Raw genomic sequence first — 13,303 nt, forward strand, 5'->3', positions numbered from 1 at the left:
CTCTTTGACTTTCAGCCTTCCTACTCTCTAGCCAGAAAAATCGTTGGTGTCAAAATACACCTGTTAAGTTATTCTTCAAATAGGTTTTCTGCTTGTTTACCTCTCTGCCTATTTTTGTTACATTATTTATTTACAATATTCAGTAGAATTCATCTTTTCACCGGTGCCTAATTTTAAAAGCAGAATCACCTAGAACCCAAAGTGCCAGATAAAAGATAATCTGTATATGATATTCTTCTGGTAATGCTAAAAACTAAACTATAAAAGTACAAAACACCCTGTAGTATTCTATAATTGCTACAGCCCTCACCTTCTACTCCTACTAAGTCTGAAATGTTTTGCAAAAAATCAATCACATAAACAGCAGTTTAGCTGAGCTCCTGAATGTAAGGTCTTGAAATTTGTTTTTAAAATCTGCAGGAGTTTGAAACTGTTACTTACTACTATATATATATGTGTAAATAGATTCTTACAGTGTTTATGAGCACAAACCAGGTTAAAAGTAGAGCAGTAGCTAATAGCAGAGTTACTTTCTCCATTCTCATTTAGCCACAAACTCTGGTTCTTGAATTCTTTCTGGTCTGACTGGCTCTGGTCAGCCTTTAGTACTTAGCACCTTATTAAAGGCATGAGCAGAAACAACCTCTAGCCCCAGCAGAGCAACTTCAAACCTTTAATGTTCAAATCTAGATTTAGTTCTAGCAGTCAAAGTTCATGTGTAGTTTGCAATTCAAATTCTGACATTTCCTTTTGCTATTGCTTTTTGTTGCTATTGCTCTGCAGTTTAGGACTTTCCTGTACTATAGGAAGTAGCTTGAAGTTTTTAAGCAAGGTCACAGAGGTACAGGTGAGTACTGCTCTCTGCACACAAGAAAGGCATTGCACACATGGCTGGAACTCTAGATTTTAATAATGATCTCTGCAGGCAAAAAAGAAGTACTTCACAGTCATTGAATAGCTCAGTCTTAAAGAATAGAAAATAAAAGTGAGATCTGCATGGTCAGTGCTCTGATACATGGAATAATGGACTACTGGAGTAATTAAATGGGAGATGGATGTATGGAGGATGTATTCGTGAAATAGATGAGAAAGTAGCAAGCCCTTTCAACTATTTTGAATTAATATAGTTGAACTTATTTTTTGTTGGAATAAGCTGACATAATTTCAGCAGTTTCGGAATGGCAACGCCAGAATTATTATTAGTTAACCCCAAGCAAAATATCTGGCCTTTCCTGTTCCATTTGATAAAGTAGTAAGAGACATTACAACTTGTATCTGAAGTACACAGCCATATATTGTAGCAAGACCATCCTCTTTTAGGGCACGGTGCTCCAAGGTCCAACCAGGTGTTCCTGGAGAAACTCACAAATAGCGCTCTGAGCCTATTGCTCTCAGGGCTGACCAGTCTGGATCAGTACTATTGCTCCAAAAGCAGCCAACCTCTCTGCTGCCTTCCTCAGGTGTGAGCTTTATTGGCCCCCTAATCCTGCTCATGTGCAGTAGGGGCCCACCCTAATCAGGCACAGATGGGCTTAACACAAGCTCATGCCCACTACCTGGCAATTAGTGCCACCTGGTTGCCTCATTTCACTACAATATACCTTTCAAAAATCCTTAAAAATAAGTGTAATAATGCTTTGTGCAAAATAAAGCAAATTTAGACGTTTGCAATACTGTTTATGTGAGGGTACCACAAATATGGTGAGGAAGTTTTTCTTGAGTCAGTCTTTTGGGTTTTGTTTGTTTGTTTGTTTTTGTTTTTTACATTCCTTCTTAAGTGGCATCATGTAAAGTAAATCATCTCTAGCAAACAACAGTCGACCTGGATGAGAGACTCTTGCAGGTATTTTTATGACTGAAGCTACAGCCAAAGTGGTGAAGTTATTTTTTAACAATGTAGATACTATAATGTATTCCAGAGCTTGGAAGAAGATGTGTATTTCCTGGGTACAGTGTTATAATGTGTTATTGGAGTCTTGTCATTGGTTTCTTATGAAATTCACTATCTAACTGTAAAAGTTGGAATGGAAAACTGGTAAAGAGTTATGTGATGTATCATTGAAGTATATGAAAACTGCAAGGTGTTGCTGAACACCCTCTGCTTTTACTGTTCTCAGTACGATGCAAATATGTCTGCTGCCTCTCAAGATCACATTTAATATCTCTACTTTTCCCTTACACTGTGACAGGATTATAAAATACTTAGAGCATGGTTTATTAAAGAGCTGGCTCTTAAGTAGCAGATATCCCATAATGATAACAAAAGCTACATAAAAGAGATTGACTACTAGTGTCCTTCTAAACCTTTACAGTCAGGCAATGTTGATAATTGTCTCTAGTCTGGAGGCTCTACATAGAAGAGAAAAAGGAGTTTGGGCAATGTTTGGTAACCTACTGTTCACCTTTACTAAAGAACATGGCAGTAATTTTTTCACAACACTGACAAACAAAAATAATGTCTTTCAGAACAAAAAACAAGTCTCTAAAGCTAACGTTATCAGGTTTTTATTTCTGTGGTACTTTTTCTTATTGTAAAATCTGCCTCAGTTACTAGGAAAGGTGTTTTTCTGTCAGCCTGAAACAAATTGGAGAGAGATTCCACAGAAGACCATTTCGGAGTTCATAAGCCAAGCTGTATCATGATAAGTAATTTATAGATAACAAACCATTAACCTTGAGGAGGGCAAGCTCAGCAAACTGGATGCATTTTTTATTACAAAGCTGTGTGGGAAGAGCAGTGTCTCAAACCCATCACAAACACGTGAAATGCTGTGATCATTCTACACCTCAGTAAGCAGGGCTTCTTATAAGAATTCATCTTGTGAAATAAATTGGATTGAATTAATGAGCACAAACCAAACACTCACAGTAGTAAACTTTAGCCAACAGTATTGTCAAGTTCCTGATACACATGTATGCAAATCTGCATTGTAAGGGTTTTTAATCAATTAAAAATAGACCCCATGGGTAATGCTACTGCACTGCTGATGGAAAGACTCTTCCCAATTTCCCTCTGACTGCTGCCGTTTCATTGCTAGCTCCTACAGGAACTGGATTATTTATAATGAGCTGTTTACAGTTATTTTGTGTTAACTTTCCTCAGTCCTACTTCTTCCCCGTGGCTTTTAAACACTTAAATTGCTTATAGCCCACTGAATGATATCACTGGCTTCTCAGCATTTTGGCATAATCTTTCAATAAAATTTTAAAGTGTTTTCATGCTAAAAGTTTCCTGGTTAATTTTCAGCTCTTATAAAATCTGCAAAAGACTTAAATTCTGGTAACTTGATTGCTTAATGTTAAAAAATGCAGTTCTGCTTTAAGTTTTCTTTTTAAAATAGTTTGACTATTGTTCAGTTTCTGAAAATCTGAAACTTAGTGAAAGGATACCCTGCTTTCCTGCAGAGCTTCTTTTTTCCCTGTTAGGGATAGCTTTGCCACTGTTGGGTTTGTTATTGCATTTTCAATATGATCCTATTTTCCAGCAAAAAGCAAAACAATCCTCTAACTTTTACCTCTAAACAAAATTCAGAAACTCTCCTGCTTCATTCCTTTAGTTCTTAAAAACACTTTTTATATCCAGGTCAAGAAGTGTAGTTTACACCCAAAGATCAGCACAGCTGTGTCAGAGAATGTCTTTCCAGTTCAGCATTTGGAATGCAGCTTTTCTCACAGACTGAAATTTCAGATTGCTTCTGTCATGTTACAGAGTTAGGATTAATGTGTTGTACAGGTTGCTCTCTAAAACCAATGTTTAGTTACTGTTTGACTTGGGGGGCTTCCTGAACCAAGTATTCCTTGTCTGTATTTGCTAACCATAGGGCATGTTGGCAACCGTGTTGTTAAGCTTGGTTCCAAATACCTTTCTCTCTTAGAGTATTCCTCAAGGCTGAAATATTTTTTGAGTTGAAAATAAGGTGAAATAAATTTAAAACTCATACTGAATGTCTCTCTGTGAAAGGAGAAATTCAACCTTAAATATTCTCTAGTGTATGGATTTTTATGTAGTTTAGTTTGTTTTCCAGGAGGTAGTGTGTTTAACAAATATGACGCTGGAGGGCAAAAAAATATTTTAAAGTGATTTGTTTTAATGTTGATAAGGTTCTATAATAAAAGCTATAGTTCATATTTAATCTTAGAGAAGATGTGCTGATGGCTATACCTGTTGACTGCCAAACCTGTAGCTATTCCATGAAAAATACATTTATATTCTCAGCACCCTTGCTTCTGCATCGTTCCCACCAGTTACCAGGTAGGATATACTCATCTAGCTCAAGCAATGCCATGATACAGATAATTAAGTGAATACAGAGTTCTATCCAGCACACTGTGCAGCACCATGTGAAACTAGTAGCTTGAACCCTGGAAACAATATCAGGACTCAAGCCAAGGTAACTAATTCTGTATCCCTGGAAGGATAGTTAGTCCAAGCAGTCCTGGTCCTTACTCCAGAGAGAACTCACCACAGTCAGCTTAGGTGGCTTCACAAGATGCTGCTCCTCTGAGCCAAGGCAGAGGCATGTTTGTCCCTACTGCATCTGTCTGTCCCTACAGATCAGCTTTGCCTCTCTTTGAATTGCTGAATCTCTTAATCATTTCTCTCTGTGATCTGAAATAAGTAAAGCAGCTTTGGTTGTACTTTCCATACGAAATTTTACCTTCATATAAGTTACACGAAGGTCAGATCTTTCCTCTTGTCCTTAAGTTCTTCAAATAAGTGACATCTGTTGTGAAACTGCCATGGTTGACCAGAGGGCAGCCATTAAAATACACAGCATATTGCAGGACATCATTTAGACTCAATATCTGTAGTGAGTGATCATTTAGGTATTTTATTTTACCATGTTTACCCCACTTAGACTGTAGAGTCAGTTCTTAAATGTGTTCTCTTGAAATTATATTATTGAAGTCTACTCCCTCTCCAGCCCTGCACCCCATATCATTAATAAACTGACAGGTGTTTCATTTGCCTCCCTCACCTTTGCTTAATATGGATTTTCAGCATTTCCCATTGACATTGACTCATAAGGCTTTTATTTTTTAAAGCAAAGTTTAACTCCTGATAGAACCACCTCTCTGGTTTATAAGCTAATATAATGTCCAGAGGCTCAGACATAAATCTTTTAACTACAAGCCAAACCAAGCTGCTGATGATGACTTCAGCCAAAACACCCAAGTGCTGAAATGGTCTTTCAGTGCTGACTCTTAGTTAAACACTATAAAATGACATTTCCCACTGCCAGGCGGTTTTTGCAGGTATTGATATGAAAGTCACTGCTGAAATGTGGCAGAAGTAAATACAGGATATTGAAAAATAGTCCAATTATTTATTTTTTTTTAAAAAAAAGTAAACATAAACCAAGCAAAATAATTTTCAGATATTTGAACAGTTGTCTGTCTCCAGTTCCTATTGTGCCTGCTTAGCATCCTGCAGAACATGACATAGCCTTCCAGGTCCTTTTTAACTATCAAAATGCCTTTACCCTATAGTTGAGGATTTTGGCAGTTAAATAGTAGGAAAACTCACCCAGGAATACACCAAAAATACCCCCAGAAATTCTGCTGTCAGTCTCTTCATATTATGTACCCCTCAGTTTTGTTAGCACATTGCTGTCTGAAATGCAAATATCTGCTCTCAGCTTGGTGTGTCAGTGTTCAGTGTATTGGTAATGAATACTAATCTTATTTATTCATTTAGGGCTTTTCTTTCTCTTTCCAAGCTGTAGTTCTTCCTTGAATGGGTGTTTAGGTTCATTTGACACTGTCTTCCATATATATGGTATTTCTAGCCCACTCTGAGCCCTCATAATTCATTTTTCAGCAGTTATGAGTTCAGATTAATAACTAGTATGATGAATACATGAATATTGGGTTGTACATCATACTACCAGTCAAAAGAAGGGATCTTGGTTGCAGTCTCTCTAGATACTGAATAAACCCTCTGCTGACTGTACTAATTTATTGAGTTTACAGAAACACATAAAGCACAGCCATATGCTCTGTGATCAGTACTTCTGGATTCCTGAATCACAGGAGTCTTCCATCTTGATAAGAGAATTTGATGTGATATAGTCAGGAAAACTTGAATATTTCTTATATAAATTTATGACAATTCTGTGTTTATAATTTGGTCCCTTGGCTGAGTGTGTATCACCAGGTATTAAAATACAGAGCTATTAATTCAATCATAATATGCATAAGCTCAAAAATTACAGCAGACAAGAACCTGAAAATCCTCTCACTACCTTGACACTGATGCATCAAGACTGAGTCATAAGATTAAGATTTAGTTACTGATTTCCCATTCCATTACACCCTTCAAAATAATTACTAATCAATATTGAAACACACCAGAAAATACATTTCTGTAACCTTGTAGACTGGATAAATTGAAATTAATAGAAACAAAGAAATTATTATATTGGGTAGGATAAGGCCCATTTATCTTGGTATCCACAGAGGTTGATATCAGTTGTTTTAGAGGAAAACTTTAGAAAGAAAACTTTTTTTAAGGACGTTAGAAGATTTTCCCTTTACTTTCACATTACAGTACATTGTCTTATGACTGTGTTTACTTCAACACTGCTGCTGAAATTAGCTCAAATCTGTAAATACAGTACTGAAAGCCTTTTTCTCATTGTTCATGATGCTAATTTCTTGTATTTTTCTTTGCTTTTTTGATTCTTTTACCTTCTCTAGTGAAAGTAGCATAAAACCAGTATATTGTGTACTGCTAGAACTGTGCTCCAGAACACTCTGCTTCATCTTCCCTTTCTCTGTGAGCTGCATGTTAGAGTGCCAGAGTACATTTTTTTTTTACCACTGCAGTGAAAAGGGAAAATGTAGCTCACAATAACTGCTGCATTGTCTGAAGGCTGATCATACCATAAGGAATTGTTCTTCCATCTCCTGCTAAATAAAGTAATTACAACTCATTTCTGCCAGTCATATCTCCTCAGAACCTTTTGGAAAAAAATAATATAGAATTAGAGTTATGTTTAAAATATATTTTCATCACTAACATACTACACGGCTCAGCTGAAGGTGCAAATCAAGGTAGCTAAAGAAGTTGCTGTATTTCAAATTTGACACTTCTGACAGAGGAATTTCAGTCTTGCAGAGAAGATGAAGTGAACAAGAAGCTGTGGGAAGCACTGTTAACCTTGGCCTTTAAGGAAGGCAGTTTAATAGAGTGTTAGGATTTCCCTGATCTCCAAATTCACCCAGAGATGTAGAACAGTTCTGGTAGTGTCTAAATTGACTTCTGTAAAGGTCTGCAGAGCTATAAGAGGTAAAGACTGGAGGGTATGCAGAAAATACTTGGCTCTGATTAAAAAAAATAATTAAATAGCTCATGTATCTAGAGGGGAAAAGCCTCTCTACAAGCAATGCCTTTTTAAAGAAAATTGAAAGTACTGATAACTGCAAGGCTGCTCACGTAATATTTTAGGAGGAAAACTGGCTTAAAAAAATGCTCAGCTAGCTTATGTGAGGAGATACATTGTATTGATTCTTCCACCTGCTTCAATGTAAAAATATATTAGCTTTTTCATTCCTATTTCTTTATCTTTCAACAAATGAAAAAAACTCATCAACAGATGGATTTTGATGGATTTCTAAGTTTGCACACAAAATAGGTTTGGTAATACGTGGCCAGAGCCTATAGGAATGAGGTGACAAGAAGAAAAGAGTAGATAATGCTCTGAGGAAAGCCCCCCATCAATCACATTCTATAGTCTATGGAAAAATGTGCTGTTCCCTGAAGGACTGTGATATATTGGGTGGTATTTTAGCAAAATATTTGTACATAGTTATTCAAATGACTGCTATGGCATTGTGTAGGTTTATGGCTGTGTGACATGTAATCTTGCTAACAATTCTTGTGTAGGATAGAAAACATTTGGCATTGAATAGATGATGATAGCTTTCTTTTAAAGGAGATGAATTATGATCTTGCCAGGTATCTGCAGTACAAATACATAACCTGAATATAAATCAATATGAGAGGATTCCACTGCTGAACTTTGAAGGATTTTTTTTTAAAAAATAGCAGTTCAAGGATTTGTTTTTCATTTTTTAAAGCAAGTGATTTAAAACAAGATTTTCTTTAATATTAACATGGTCTTTTTGTATTTTAAAATGAAACTTAAGTGTAGTGCCCTTCTCCATTCAGAGCACTATTACAAAGCTTTTTTTAACAGATGTGATCTTGCAGTAGACAGGATAAATGTTATGTCTAAAATTGCAAAGGAAGGTTTTTTTCAGTTAGAGGTGAACAATAACGCTTTCCAAAATCTTGGACTATTTTGGGATGATGCCCTGCATTGCTGCTCCTAAAAATCCCAGCAGCACACTGAGGTGCAGGTATACACACACACTGCTGAGTTGGACCATCTCAGGAGTTGAAGCTGTGTGTCACAGATTGGCTGAATCTGAACTGCCAAGGAAAACTCAGTGTATTGACACAAGATTTATTATCCTAGTCATGCCCCATTTATGACAAATGCTTCATATTTCAACTTAATCAACTGTTGTCAGGTGTACCTGGCAAAGATAAAGAAAAAGAAGTGAGAGTAGAAGAGGTGTGAGTGCAGCTGTAGGATGCTGGGTATGGGGAATAACCTCACATGCACTGCAACACAGAATGCTATTAAACCACCCAAACCTCTGTAAATTCAAATTGGCTCTGGTAATGCCACTCCAGAGTCAAGGAAAATAATTTTATTGGTGTTAAGCTATAAACTCAGTTTTACATCATAGCTCAGAAGGGAGACTGAGTACTAGTTTCATTTCCAGCAGAACTGGTTAAACAATTCAAACATATTTTACCCTTCCATTTTCCCTGTTATTAAAATACCATTATCACCAATAGTTTTTGTCCCTTCCCTCTTTCCTTCCCACCCTTTTTCCCCTGTCTCTGTTCAGGCTAACTCTATTTTAACACCAATTCAACTTATTTACTGCAGGAAGACATCATTTTCCCAGATATGTGGAAGTCTTATCACAGCAGTTGTCATGGCAAACTCAATTTTCTGTTTTTTTTTTTTTTTTTTTTTCTTGAATTCTTATAATCTTTTAAGAATATAATATAAAGAAAGTAGGAGAGTTATGAGAGAAGTTGGCTTGCAGCTTGAGGACTTTTAAAATTTTGAGAGATTCAGAAAATTAAATATCTAAGAAACTATTAAAGAAATTCTGTATTAATTAGCATCAGTTGCCATTTCTTGCATTGATACAAAATGAGATGATCATTGCCTTTGCCTAGTAATGAGAAACAAAATCCAAAAGAAATATGAAATCAATTACTTCTATGATTGTGCAGTGAGTGTTGTGCAATCAGAAGCCTCTTTGCATTCATAGCACATCCAGAATCTGCTGTCTGAATGAGCTCAATTAGCCTGGCTGTTTTTCTAAACCTTTGTTTCTTCTGAAGCTAAAATCTTTGATTGCAATAATAGTGCAATTTACTGCAAAATTTTTTTTCATTCTATGGTATAAATTGTTCCAATCGGCAGAATCAATATGTAATAATATTTTGAAGGTCATACATTTCAATTAGAATCAGACATGCATAGGTTACAAATTGCTTTAATCATGGATATGTGAGGCAAATTCCTAGACTTTGGGAAACTGTTTCAGATATTGTCTTATTCTTGTCACTTCTTAATTTCTTAGTAAATGTTTCCAAGAACAATGAAACTGTTTTGCCTGAGACAGACGAATAAAAAAACATGGAAACTTTATTTGATGAAAATATTATGTGACTTGTAGATGAGTATGCAATATGGCTTTGATCTGAAAATCTGTAAGAAAAGCACACATTACCAATAAGTAATTCCTTGATTAGTATTATTTGCAAAATACTGTATACTTAAACCAACATAGAAACCCCAAATTTTACTTTTTTAATTTCATCTCAATTTTTCTCTACCTTGTTCTTACAGTTTTATTCTATACTCTGAGATAATCTGCTATATAAAAATGTAGCCTTAAATACCTCTGATGTTCAGAAATGGTATACAACAACATAAGCTAATAGATCTTCTTTCAGGTGTTCATAGTAAATAATTATATTTACATATTTTAGAAATTGTTTAACTTAAAACAGAGTGAACAGAGAATTCTAGGACATAAGAGGGAGGCAGACCTCAATAACACATTTTCTTGTTTACTCAATGGAAACTAAGGCCAAAAAAAGTTTATTTTTTAGGATTAAAACACTTACCATGTTAGGGACATCTAGATATTATTGCTCTTGTTCAATTTTAATTTTGTCAGAGTTCTTGACATTGACCTTTAATTTGGAAAGAACTTTATATTCACTTGAAACTTCATTGAAGTTTTCTGTTGAAGAGTTTGTTTTAGCTGCTGAGTGAGTAAGAGAGTTTTTTACATTTTTCTTAAAGGTCATATTTTCTTGGATTTTACTCAGAAATTCTTGAGGTCAGAACATTTGCATTCAGCTGAAATCTAATTATATGCTGAGATCTAATACATACAATAATACTAAATTACATGCTGCATTTAACAACAGCCATCTAAAGTGCTTGGATTTAAGCTGTTTAAAGTCAGAACAAACCGGAATTGGTCAAGATTTATTTGGATTTATTTATTGTGCTTTCTTGTAAGATCTTGAGCATCAAAAGCATTTTCTCCAGATTACAAGGGTTCAAACAGTTTTTTGAATCCACAAGATCTGAAGACTTTCTGAGAGCAGTTTCCACATTTCACTGCACTCTAGTCAATTCCAGTGTTTTCTTGATGATCTGCCATATACTCATTACTGTGGCAAACAGTATAGAGAATTTGGCAGTTTCATGAAAAACGAAGTTGAAATCAAGAGCAACTGGAAACCCCAAGTGGTAATGCCCCTGTCAGTCTTGTCCCATGACTTGCACACAGAAATGGTGGTACTGGATCAAGAGAGAGGTCTGTCTCACACCTGAGGCAGCAGCTGCTGGGTAGGGAAGAATACAAGAAAATCAAGCATGTAGTATAGTATCCACATAAGCAATAATGTAAATTAACTTTATGTTAATACACAATATTTTTCCCTCCTGTAATTTAAGTAAATTTCAACATTGCAGAATGTCTTTAAATGTGAATTATGTTTATAATTTTAATTCTGAAACTTTTTTTTTCATTTAATACTACATACAGTACATTCACATCCAGGTAAAAATAATTCACAAAAAATATATATTTCTTATCTAGGTGAAAATTTGTGCAGATGCAGACAAGTCTGCTAGTTCTAACAGCCAAGAGGCTTCTGTGCATCATCCATACTGAATCTCATTCCTGACACTTCTGCAGCCTCTGCATGTAGTGAGGGAAGAAGAATCCATTTCAGTTCCTGAATAACAAACCCAACATAATTCTCCTTCCTCCACAGGGAAGCATAGAGTTGTTTTTTGTCAAAAAACCAATACTTTTAAAAACCCAATACTACAGATTCATGGCTTTAAGGAATACAGAATAACAATACTACACCTTAACTCCTTTAAAGGCCTGTCAAGCATGGTGAAATAAGCAACTGTTCTAAGAAACATAAAATGCATGGTATAGCCAGGGAAGAGATATGTCAAAACAGTTAAATAGTCATGTTGACAGTTTGAAGCAAATCATGCATTTTCATAAAAAAAAAAAATGACTGTAAGAATTTGGTTTAATGCTAATAGTAAAAAGGTAGGAGTGAGAAGACCCTGGAACTGAAGTTGTTTGTGTTTTTTATATTGTTTAATGTTTGACTGTAAAGGCCCTGAAGAAATACACCACCATATTTTAGCATTATTTTTCCCTGTATACAGACACACATTTCTTTTTGGGTGAGTCTCTCAAATGTGTTTCATAAAGGTGAAAAATATCCTTTTCCGAGTAGAAAATCTTTTATGCTTCAGCAGTTTATTTGGCTATAGCTATCATTTAAATTGATGTATATTAGATAGTAAAAATATCCATTACTGGAAGGGTTAGCTATTTCAGGCCCTCTTGCCATTTTCAGAGGAAAGGAAATGCATTGTCTAAAATAACAGTCAAAGTATTCTGGCCCTTCTTTCCAGTACTTCATGCTAGAAGCTTAAGGCATACTGAAAGGTGATGAAGAACAAGTTTTTCTTGCCAAAAGGCATATCATCAATATTGTCAGCTTTCCTCATTGCTGCTCTCTGTTTCCTTGGTCAGTGATTTTCCCCTCTCTTAGACCTTTTTGAGGTAAATGTAGTGGCAGCATCCATACTCTTTATTTGTAAACAGTGCTCTGCTTTTTTGAATAGGGTATAGGCCATATTGCTGCTATAAATATGGGAACCTAGACCTAGACCTCTGCCAAGCTTTGCAGTAAAATGGTGCAGAATAAATACTCCACTTTGGCATTTAATGGAGGTGTTCACCCAAAGCTTCCAAAAAACCTGTTGTAAACAGAAATGAGATTAATTTTATTGTAATATTGGATTATTATTATTAAGCCTGAGGTATTAGTACAGATGAAAAAATACAGGCAGCAAAAATACTTATTTTTCCAGTTCCCTTAGTATGAGAAGCAGATCCATAAATAATACATAACTCTGTAGCTACTGTTCCTCCCTTCATGCCCTTTCTTATTTTTTGCAAATGTGTGATTTCTTTAAAGGTTAGTAGGACATCACAAAAGAAACTATATAACCTTAGGAAATATAATTGCAATGATTTCTTAGCAGTTGCTGTACAGTTGGGCACTTGGCACATCCTGATGGGCTGCAGGTACCTAAATTAACATTCTCTATCTGGCAGGAGGCTTAATCTGCAATGAATATATTGAGTCTCATCTCATAGAGTTGTTCTGCAAGTTTCTCCAGTTTTCATTGCTGAACCTGACTTCTTCCCAAACAAAACATTGTTGAACACTAATGTTGAAAGTTTGACAATGCCTGAAGCGGGTTTATTCCAGGAATTGGGGTACTTCTTCAGTAGGTGAGAGATTTTGAATGAATTCTTAGAGCTAATGTGCCTCTGTCCTCTTTCAGAGGCTTTCCTGCTCTACACCATTTTTAGCTGAAGCATTTTTAAATTACTGCCTTGACTCCTAAAGCATCAAAGTGCAGAACCCATTTTTTTTAAACAATAGGTATGAAGTGAATACTGCTGGCTCTCTGAAAATTGCTATTGCAAAATGAAAATGATTTTTCACCAGTTTACATGTGGTAGAGCTTGGCATAACAAAATCAGATAGGCACCTAGGATTTTGCATTTTCCATCATTAGTGGCAGGGCAAATAATATTTTCCATGTAGACTGTAAGACTTTTATAATTTTTTAAAGTTTATTTT

This window comes from Heliangelus exortis, chromosome 19 (assembly GCF_036169615.1).
Source record: "Heliangelus exortis chromosome 19, bHelExo1.hap1, whole genome shotgun sequence".
Lineage (NCBI taxonomy): Eukaryota > Metazoa > Chordata > Aves > Apodiformes > Trochilidae > Heliangelus > Heliangelus exortis.